Source organism: Macadamia integrifolia, chromosome 11 (genome assembly GCF_013358625.1).
Source record: "Macadamia integrifolia cultivar HAES 741 chromosome 11, SCU_Mint_v3, whole genome shotgun sequence".
Lineage (NCBI taxonomy): Eukaryota > Viridiplantae > Streptophyta > Magnoliopsida > Proteales > Proteaceae > Macadamia > Macadamia integrifolia.
The window spans coordinates 22,915,782-22,927,711 of NC_056567.1; the positions used below are offsets into that span (position 1 = coordinate 22,915,782).

At 36.0% G+C, this 11,930-nt stretch overlaps 1 pseudogene; it reads left to right on the plus strand.

Moving 5' to 3' along the window:
* The first annotated feature begins 5,581 nt into the window (after positions 1-5,581).
* Positions 5,582-8,916, plus strand: LOC122092998 (annotated as a pseudogene).
* Positions 8,917-11,930: the final 3,014 nt, after the last annotated feature.

The following is an 11,930-nucleotide window of genomic DNA, read 5'->3' on the forward strand; positions in this document are numbered from 1 at the left end:
AATGCTTGTCACACCCGCCTCTATAACCCAAGGCTATATGACCTGGACACCATTCTATCACCACCTGATCCACCAGGATCACAAATGTAGTACTTTAACAGCACACAACTTTCAAGATAATCTAACAGAATCACATAACTTAAATAAAATCATATTGTAGTTACAGACTGATGAATTACTAAATGTTATTATAGTTAGTTACAAACCTTGTTTTGGAGATCACCACCCAATAATTACAGTTTTATAACAAAACATGAAATTACACATGATAATTTGGTTGATAATTACAGCTCTCACCGCCACAGTCTTGGTCATACTCCTGTGCACACGACTCTTCGACTATACTATCTAGAGCCTCACACTACTCGTGTTCTTGTGCACCTGATTTAACATCTAAAGAGGGGGAAAATGGCACGCGACAAGCTTCACAAGCCCAGTGAGGGGTGGGGTATACAAGCATACACAACCAAGTTTGATGCCATGCTATGCTTAACCAAATCACTTAATGCAGCATGAGTTCATATTAATTAATAAACCTAGACAAAACATTAATTCGTATAGAGTGGTTTGAGTGCTACGCAACATAGGTGGTATTTCTCTTCATTAGTGCTCATCAGTCCATCGGGGATACAAACTAGTTGCAAGCAGGAGCATACAGGTCCCTACATTTATACTTCCGTACTCGGTGAGCCCCTAGGAGTAATACCCCTTAGTGTATAGTACTCTTCGTGTAGCACCCGTGTACGACATCCACATATCATATAACATGCTTGACATTTTGGAGAGAAACACAGACCTGCCCACTGGGATTAGCCAATACCTAATGCCCTATTGGCAAGGGATTGTAGCACCAATATGGAATCCTCTTCGACCTTACTGTGCCCCTCACATTCCACATCCACATCATATTCTCACATTTCCACATCCTCATCACATTCTCACATTTCCATATACTCACACACCCATGCTCAGATTCACATGACACATACATAATTAGAAAAATGCACACCATGTATCACAAGTATGGGCATGAAAATGAAATTCAATTTATAAAAACTCCATAAATTAAGCCAAAACGCCCACTCATCATCTGTCATCATGAAATGGGGGTTAGGTTCGGGCCCAGGTGTAACACCAGATTTCATTTTCAGAGTATTTTAAACCATTTGGGTTCTTATGGTTTAGTGGAATACTGCTTAGGCAATGTGATTTAACCACATATTTGATTTGGAACCCAAATATGTGAATTTTCTATCTTAGGTCTATGGATCAAAATTAAGCTGCACGCAAGAGGATCATGCATGCCTAGGTTAATTAATTTGCAGAGTTTACATCTTTCCATTGGGTTCCTTTATGGTTGTATGTAGTTGTCCCCTTGCAGAGCTTTTCATTTTATCTATTGAATCTCAATTAATTCATTATCCTTTTAAGGTCTTAGTATATCAACTAGAACTGCATGTTTTCATTCTAGGTAAAATGGATTTTAATGTATGTAAGCATGGAATCTACCACAAGCATGATCAGCCATGTAGAGTTCAGTTGGGATCATGGTTTTAAGTATCAGTACATATCATACCGTATCGACTGATGCGTATCTGTATCGGCCCTTATTGATACGATACACACCGATAAGATATATGAAATTTTTAAAACCCTTTTGTATCGATATGTATTCTACAATACATATTGATATGCATTGATACTAATGTAGGACTAGATTTGAACAATCAAACTAGACCCAAACAACATGAACTTTAGACCAAAGAACAACCAAAACCAGTCCCAAATATATATTAGAAATCAAACTTCAAATATCATTCCAGAGCAATATCGATCTTAGAGAACAGCTACACAGTGAATAAACGATACAGTAGTAGTCCTTAGAACTAAATCAGGGACTGAATGAGATCACTAATAGTTTCAGGTTAACAAATACACGATCAGCAGTCTAGGATTCAGTAACAGTATCAACAAAAATATCGATTTTAGAAAATAAAAGCTATAAGCCACTAGAAGACAAAAAGATGGTGATTTCAAATAACTCACAACTGGCTGAACAGAATCAGCCAAAATTTGGATCGAACCTTACTTGGATAGGGAGGAACAATCGATAAAAAAACTAGAGCAATCCGACAATTAGAACTGATTCTGCCAGCAAGGTCGAATGCTCTGTTTTGCAGGAAAATTCTGGGTAGATTCAGAATTAAACATACTTGTCTTGTAGCCTTGATAAACGTTGAGAATAGAGAAGAACTTAAAGAGAATAATAAACTTGAAGTAGACCTCCTGGACTTCACGCCGCAAGGAGTCATTGGATCATACACCAACCCACACTTTGATCAAACACAAAGTAACCTCACAGGGAGAAGCAGTGACAATAGCATATTTTTTGTTCATAAAAATCGTGGGCCTTAGTATAGTGCCCTTCTTTATTTATAATAATGGGGTGTAAGATTACAAAGAATAGAAACTCAAAGCTTCTAAATATTGACTGAATATACTACCAATATGTAGTTACTAAAACTGGGAAATTGTAATTTAGTGAAATTAGAAACTAACTTAGAACATAAATTAGAAACTAATTTAAGACTGAAAATAGAAACTAAATAAGTAACTAATAACCCCATCAATAGCCCAAGCCGTGGGCCATTAGAAGCAGCCCTGGTCGACCCAATCAACCACTAGGGTCAGCCCTCTTATTCCTTCTTGAGTAGACCTTCAGATCTGCATCAACTCTCATCGGCTTGAAAATATTCGTCTCCAACGAATGGACAAGGGATATGTAGCACTCATATAAGTCGGGATCAAGTCTCTTGAAATCATCAACATGAATCCAAGTACAATCACTATGGGGATGGCCTTTCCACTTGACAAGAAAAGTGTTAAAACCGGTGCCACTGCGGAAGGTCTTGTAATTATCATCCAAGCTGTCTTCAATAACTTCAGAAGTAGATGGCTTCAGTTGGGGTAACCTCAACATTTGTTCTGTGTCTCCATCATCTGAATGGTGCCCAACATAAAAGTGAAGATCAGCCACATTAAACACGTTTCTTATGGTCAAGTCATCAGGCAACTCAAGCACATAAGCATTATGTCCTATACATTTTAGCACCTTATAGGGACCCATTTTCCGTGGATGTAGCTTAGTGTTGACACCGGTCTAAAACCATTCAGGATTTACTCAAATTATCACATGTCCTCGGGTTTGAACTCTACATAATGTCAATGACGATCAATAGAAGCCTTATACACCTCATTGTTTAAGACAATACATCGTCAGACGTTGGCATTCACCTCAATAATATGACGTAAGAACTCAGCCTCAATACTAACTCGAGCTTGGGGTGGGAGTGACATATGGTCAATAGGTCGCTTAGGATGAACTCCAAGCAATATCTCAAAAGGATTATGACCCGTTGTCCTATTCACTGAGCTATTGTAGGAAAATTTTACAATATTAAGGATGTAAGGCCGTGTCTTCTCATAACCTCGAATCAAACATCTCAACAAGTTTCTCAAGCTACAGTTCACCACCTCGGTCTGTCCATCCGTCTGTGGATCAAATGCAGTTGAAAAATTCAGCTTTGTATTTGTCTTCAACCACAATGTCTTCCAAAAATAATTCATGAATTTAACGTCAGGGTTAGACACAATATTAGTTGGAAGCCCATGTAGATGTACTACCTCCTTGAAGAAGAGCTTTACAACTTAATAAGCATCAAAAGACTTGCGACAAGGTATGAAATTAGCCATCTTAGAGAAGCGATCCACAACCACCATGATGGAATCATATCATTCTCTAGTAAGGGGTAGTCTAAGAACAAAATCCATGCTAACATCAAGCCATGATGCATGAGGAACAGGTAGTGGAGAGTATAAACCTATGATCTATTTTTCCCCTTTTGCCAACGGACATACACAGCATCTCTTGATCACATGATCGACATCCTTTGTAATAATACATGGCCAATAATATTGATTCATCACATGTGTAAGAGTCTTATCCTTCCCAAAATATCCTCCATAAAACTCCTGTATAATGTGGTGGCGTAGGGAAGAGTTTAGAATACAAAGCCGTGTGCCAAAGAATAAGTACCCATCATGAATAGATTACTTTAGGTGTTGTCCACCCTAATGCAATTATGTAAAGACAGTGCTGAAATCATGATCAAATGCGTACTCATTCCGTATCTGATCAATGCTAATAATATGTGTTGAAAATGTGTTAATTATAAGTACTTTCCGGCTAAGTGCATCAGTCACCGTGTTCTCTTTTTTCGCCTTGTACTTCATAGCAAATATAAACTCCTGCAAGTAGGCTACCCATTTGACATGCCTGTGGCTAATCAACTTCTATGAGTTAAGGAGCTTCAAGGCCTCATGATCAGTGTATAAAATGAACTACTTACTAATGAGGTAGTGTCTTCAATGGCGTAGCACTTAGATGACTGCATACAACTCTAGATCATATGTCAAATAGCGCTTCTTGACCTCATTTAGTTTCTCGCTATAGAAAGCGATGGGATGTCATTCTTGCATTAATACTCCTCCTAACCCAACATGTGAAGCATCAGTAGCTACCTCGAATACTCTGTCAAAATCTGGTAGGCATAGAATGGGTGCCTTTGTCATCTTCCTCTTCACAAGAGCGAAGGTTGTAGTTGCTGCAGCTGTCCATTCAAACTTTCCCTTACTTGCCTTCATATATTCAGTGATGGGTGCCATAACTGCATTAAAATTCTAAACAATTCTCCTGTAGAAGGAAGCCAAACCATGGAAGCTATGAACTTCTATTAATGTCTTAGGTATAGGCCAATTAGTGATGCTCTTGATCTTCTCCGGATCAGCTTCAACTCTTCTTGATGACACTATAAATCCAAGGAATACAACCTTAGGCAGCATGAAGGGACACTTCTTGAGATTAATGTATAACTTCTCTGCACGGAGTACTCTCAAGACTTGCCTCAAGTGATGAGTGAAAGGATTAAAATCACGCCTTTCAAAATAAATTTGTCTTACATACACCAGTAAAATATCATGCTAATTAAGGTCATAAATTATGCAATAAAATTACCAAAAGAAATGTGATATCTACTTACTTCTGTTGTTTTAAATCATTTGATAAAAATCTATTCAAAGTGAACTACCAATAAGAGCACAAAAGGAAGGGGCCAGGGGTTTTGGCTCATGTAGTTTGGTGCAAGGCTCTTATGGAGGGAAAATCCTTGCCCTTATCTAGTGGTCTCCTCACCAACTTCCCACTCTGACCTAACTCAATCAGCCTAATGAAATAAAATTCAATGGGGAGACTCACGTAGTATGGTACATGTTTCCTATGGAGGGGAATCACTTGTCCTTATGTAGCGGTCCACCTCCCCATCCTTCATTCTAAACTCACCCCAACCATTCAACAATTCATCCACAAAAAACTATGTAAAACATTTCATTTCACACCAGTTCATGATAAAACAAGATATGTTTCAAAACATTAATACCTCCTCAATCACATAATTTCATAAAATAATAAATAAAGATAATTTTATGAAATAATATATAGAGAATCTATTAGTTTCACTCGCTGATGAGGTCGATTCCAAATAATGCTTTACCATCATTATTCAAGGTAACATCTCAGATTCCTATGAGCATATACATGTATCCAATACTATTATACTACTTAAAACATTTTTAGACAATCAAAACTCCTGTACTCTTCCGGTAAAATTCTGCTAGAAACGATGTGCCTGAACTAATAAATATGAAATAAATAGTTCTTGAATCCAAAATACTTCAAAATCTTCTTGAAATAGACTAGACACATATATCTATCTTTCTTAAAAAAATTATCCTTAGAAATAAGTCAGGTCACTAATTCCCCTAAAACCTAGTGTCCAGATTAGTCCTTTTTGGTACCCAACGAAAATATGACATCAGAAACTGAATTCCCATTATTATATTATTCCGAAAATTTTATGGAGTACACTAGGTTCAATAAGGAGCATACCCACAAAATTTCACATTCAAATAATTTGTGTAAGTCTAGTTCTAATATTTCCAAAATTGGATTCTAGTTTGTGATCCCATTACACAAGTCTGTGATCAAATAAAGGATTGTTATTGTTATTATCATCATCATCATCATTGTTGTTGTTGTTGTTGTTGTTATTTATTTATTTATTTTTGAGTTGAGAATAAGCCTTGAACCTTCGACCTTTAGATAATATACACAATCAACAAACCATATAGACACCAAAGAGGCTTGTCAAATGAAGGAAGTTTGATCCCAACTTTAGCAAAGACATTACTATACCTCATATCCACGTTCCCTACAAATTTCACATTGGAAATCCATAACCACCGGGAGTTATTAATCTCCCAAGATTAGACAAAATATGTCCAAGTAGCACAAATATCAAACCCAAGACTATCCCCCTTGCAAAAATAAAAAACTTCCAAATGACATGCCTACTGTAATATAATCTTAAACCTAGTATAGAGGTACTTACCCCAAGTATGCTTGAAGAATCTCGCAGCCCCTCCTCCTCCTCTTCTTCTTCTCATTTCCACTTCTCCACATCTTGTGATTTGGCAAAGGGAGAAATCTCTCCTATGTTTGGGTGTCCAACCCTCTCACTCCTTGTTAGTCTCAATCACTACCTCTCTCCTCTTTCCTTATTGGCCTTCAACTCAATGTCTCCCTCCCAATCGTGTTTTCTCTCCTTCCTTTTTCTTTTTCTCTGACTCCTTGTGCAAGCACCCTCACTTTCTCTTTGTCTTTCCTTACTGGACTCTAATCTTATCTCCTATTTTATCTCCTCTCTTATACCCGGGCCTCTCTTTTTGTCTTTTAGTATATCTCTACTTTTATCTTTTAGTTTTTTTTTCTAAGGTAGTTGAGAAATGGGGCCCACAATTCAAATTAAGAATAAAAGAATAATAATCTACCTTGATATATATCATACTATTATACTATTATATAAGTGCATGTATTCATGCTTCGTAGCTAATCTTTTTTTAGATTACTTTATTCTTATTGTTTATTTATTTAAATACCTTGTCTTCTATAGTATCCTTTTTCTTTATCCTTCTTAGTTTTCTTATTTTTTGGGTACCCTTTATATATATATATATATATATATAATTAAAGATTCTTCTAAAAAATTACTTTATTTATTGGTGTAAAAATCTCACACCCCCTTTTCCTTTTCCTTTTGAAGCTCTTTCCCTTCTCTCTCACGTTCCACTATCTTTTCCTCAAATCTTTACTTATTCATTACATCACCATCTATCTATCTTTTCATATATCTTTCCCCATTCTATATCTTTCTATATTCCCTCCCACCAATTGCTTTCCTTAAAAAAAAAAAAAAGAAAAAAAATACCAATTTCCTTTAGTTACCTTATCAAGAAAACCTCTTTAAATTTTTATTTTCAAAGTTTCATTACAAAAATTGCTTTCCTAATTTTCATGCCCCTCTAGATCATTCTATATTTACATTAAAAAGAAAATTCTATATCTTCTCTCCCTTTTTTTTATGGTTAAAATATTCTTTCTCCAATTGCTTTCCTAATTTTGTTTAGTTTCTTTATCAATAATGAATCTCTAATTTATTTACTAATTCTAACAGTCATTGAAAGCCCAATGTGAATATTCTGCGACTGGGTCGTGAAGGGTGGACTCTAAAAGCATCAGTCAACCTTGATTTGCCTCCAATTGTCTTAGTCCATGGCATTTTTTACTTTAGAAGAGGGTTATGTGATATGAAGTTGCACTTTGTTAAAATGGGTTCTTTATCATTTCTTCTTCTCCCTCTGATTGTGATTCTAAGTTTTGATTTTGCTTCTGCCATTGTAGAGGTTAGATGGTTTTGTCTTATTTTGCTGGAGCAGAGAAGAAGGATGACCGAGTTCTTGTTTCCGGCCTGGGTTTCGTAACAAGCATATATGATAGAAAGGTGCATGAAGCTATTAAAGTCACATTCTTGGCCTTTTCCTTCTCCTTCTATTACTTTTTGTCACTGTTCTATCTGTTGCAAACATTCAGGGCTTGCGAATTGTTTTATTATTTGAAAGGCGGGCAAGTGGATTATGGAGAATAAAATAACAAAGTTTGAGGGCATGCCCAGTTTGGGAGGATTTATGAGCAATTTTCGTCAATGCAACACTCTCTCTCTCTCTCCCTTTTGCATGGTTCACAACCATCAGAATACTTGTCGGTTAACTGTCCTTGTTTCTTTTTTTTTTTTTTTGGATTGGCTCTATGCAGGAAATTATCCTAAATGAGACAAAGACCATCCTATTCAATTTGTTGGACAAGCTACCGGAGCCCCGATGGTTAGCGTGTTGTAGCAAATGGGTTAGCTGATCTCTATATCTCAACTTTTCCCCTTTAAGGAAGAAAAGTAATATTTGTGTTGGATAATTCGTTACTAACAATCTAAAATTCACTCTAAATTTAGGCTTTCAAGAAGGAATACGAGGACACTTCAGAGAACTGGGTATTAAGCATAACTTCTTTATCTGGGGCGTTGAATGGACGACAAGAACACACTTTGATGGGATGCGGTGAGTTGAATTTTTATCTTTTTTATTTCTTCATTTTATACTAAGTGGTTTTTCTGTCATTGACATCTCTACAATTTTCTTTTGTTTGCTTTCCCAGACCAGAAGTGGAAGATCTATGAAGCCTTTATGTTAGCTTCAGTTTTTCCGCTTGGTGTCATAATTTATGAATGGCTTGACATTCCATGGTTAAAGAACTACTATAATTTTATGTTCAAAAACTTCAACATGTCCAGGAAGGAAATGGGTATTTCTAGTCTTGTGGATTGCCACTTGGGGAACAATGGTCCTTTTTCTTTAGGAGATTGGATGCTTCCAGACTTTACGATACAAGGATCCATAACAAATACTTAAGCTCCATTATTTATATAGTTCAAAATATATCTGGTAGAATGAGGCTTCGGGGGTTATCTATTGGTAGGTGGCATATTTTTAGAGAGACTTGGTGGTAGAACAATGAGATCCAGGCCACCATTAAGACTAAAAATGATTGTTTTAAGATTTGGCAGAGGACTAACGAGGATGAGGATAGAGTAAGATATCACACAGCCATGTTTGAAGCTAGGAAGATTGTGGGGAAAGCTAGGGAAAAGAAATATGATGAGCTGTATGAAAACCTTAGTGTAAGGGAGCGAAAAAAAGAGATTTATAGGATAGATAAAATAAGAGAAATGATGAGCAGAGATTTGCATCAAAATTGAGGATGGTAGAGTACTTGTAAAGAATGAGGACATTATGAGGAGATGAAGAGATTATTTTTTAATCAAGTTATTGTTGTTTTAATGAGGCATTATGTTAAAGCCTCAATAAATGCTCAATATTTTAGACAACATAAGGATTAGAAGCTAAAAAGATTTTATTGTGATTGGAAAAAGATATGTTTTATATTTGCAAGTCATTTTCTGGTTAAATAAGCGAGTTTTAGTCTTAATTATATATTTCCTTCATCACATTGTGAAGTAAATCCTTGCAAAGTATTTGCTTCACAACTCTCTCTCTCTCTCTCTCTCTCGTGGCCACACGTGCATTTGCACGTGCACTTTTGCTAGTATATATATATATATATATCACATCAATTGTGAAAAATCAAAATTACCCCTGTCCTTTGGGCACGGGTATTACACTATGCCACTACAAGAAGCATCATAGTTAGTCTCTTTACTGGACTGGTCAATCAGGACCTGGGAGATGATTACCATAAAAACAGGGCAAATAAGATCTACTACACTTATCGTGAAAGCCCACAAATTGCACTGAAGGATTCTAACAGTTTCTCTCAAGATCTCCAGTGCACTTGCAGAATAACTCAGAGGCAATGGTCCTACAGACACTAAAATATGATTATTCCACCTTATGATACTGCTGATGCGACTAAAGTGTTCGATGAAATGCCTCAAAGAAACATACTATCTAAAAAATTAAACAATGATACTTTACGTCTTCTTTTATCAACTTGAAACAAATAATGGGAAATATTTTAACATATAATTAAAATTTTGTACGTTAAAATATTACGTTGAAACAAATTGAGCCAATAATAATGTTTACTGATGTATGGTGCTTCATGATTTGTCATAATGGGACATAAATGATTCCATATGAGATGGGCCACAAACCCAAACTATTCACCCTAAAAGATAACAAAGATGCCGTTTTATTATTGAAGCTCATTTTTTCTCTAATGGAAATTTTGCAAATTTATGTAGATTTCCATTCATCTTTGAACCATTGTCCTCTATCACCTTAGCTTTTTTTTTTTTTTGGGTAGATTCTCTTACTTTGATTAAAATTTACAACTTGTGTTCTACACCCACCACCACCCCCTAAAAAAAATAGAAATTACATTCCCCTTCCTATGGCCTAATAGCAGTTTCCCACCACGTACTTTTATAAATGTCAATCCCCTCGCTTATAATTTGAAGACTCTTTCAATCGTACCCCTTCCATTAGATAACGTTGTTAAGTGATGACTTTATAATTAAAACATGTAATTTCATACTGAAATTAGCTTCCCACACAAATAGGGCTTGGTCATAAGTCTGACGATGAAACCATCCGGTGGCTTTGGAACACGCAGATCCCCCTATCATCGTTGCGGGGCTGGGAATGTCCAGCCATAGCCATGTATCTATGGGTGGTATTCTCAAGATCCCGACATCATCTTGTAACCCCGAAGGTGCAACAAAGAAGAAGAAACGAAAGTGGGCGGCAACCAGTGAGTACTATGACATTAACAATGGAGTCTCCATTTCTTCTAGTCTTGCTCCCATTGGGGTGATGGCAGTGGTTGCGGCACCACAAGGTCTTGTGCCCATGTGCGCAGGAAGCTGTGGAGGACAAGTTATACTTTCCAAATTATGGCCAATAAAACCAAAACCAGATCAATTTACTATGGTGCAATTTAGTTTAGTTATAACTGGTTGGTTTTGGTTCTGATAAACGGTGTCAGTTATATTTTGACACCCTTATCTGGGAGTATGCTAGCATTTTCCTGAGTCTATCTCTCGCTTTCCCAATAAAATGACTTATCAACCCATCTGTTGTAGGAGAAGAAAGATAATCTCAAAGAACACTAATGGATGCCACACTCCTAGATAGAAAGCTACAATTTTTTTTTTTTAGCTACAAGAAAACTACTAATTAACTAGAAGTCACAAGTGAGTTGCTCACACCGATGTTGCCAATCTCAAGTTCATGATTTAAGATGTCGAAATTGATCTTGGGATCAGACAGGGTCAATACTGATCTAATCCCAGATCGAACTGAAATAGGCCTGATTGTAATTGAAAAAACTGATTTTTACCTTATTACCCTTCATCTATATTGATTTGATCTAACTAATTCAGGCCGATCCGATTCAATTCAATTTGATTCCTCAAACCATGCTCAGGTTCCGATTCTCTCTGTGTACTTCCCACATGATTGCTAGGTGGATACCTCATTTTGGTAATTTTATTGGAAAACAAGTAATAAAAGAGTATATAAGGTTAACTGCGTAGTAACGTGTACAATCTTAAATTCTTAATATCCTTTCTTACCTTCTTTTTTCTTGTAGAAAACTAGAAATATCCATTCTACCCAAAAAAAATAAAATCTTAATATCCTGTGCTGGTTAAAAGATTATTGCAATCCTACTTAATCTAATTGGTAAAAAGATTTATAAATTAAATGAGACATAATTAATTTATACAAGTGAAATGGATTAATTTCATTAAATGAATGCATTTTTACTAATCTATCTAATCTAATATAGGAGGATTAAACTAAACCTAAGGTTTAATTAAATTAATTATGAAACTAATTGCACTAATTATGTTCACCTTGAGCTAATCCTAAGATGAGTTGAACATTTTTCAAAACCCCAATTA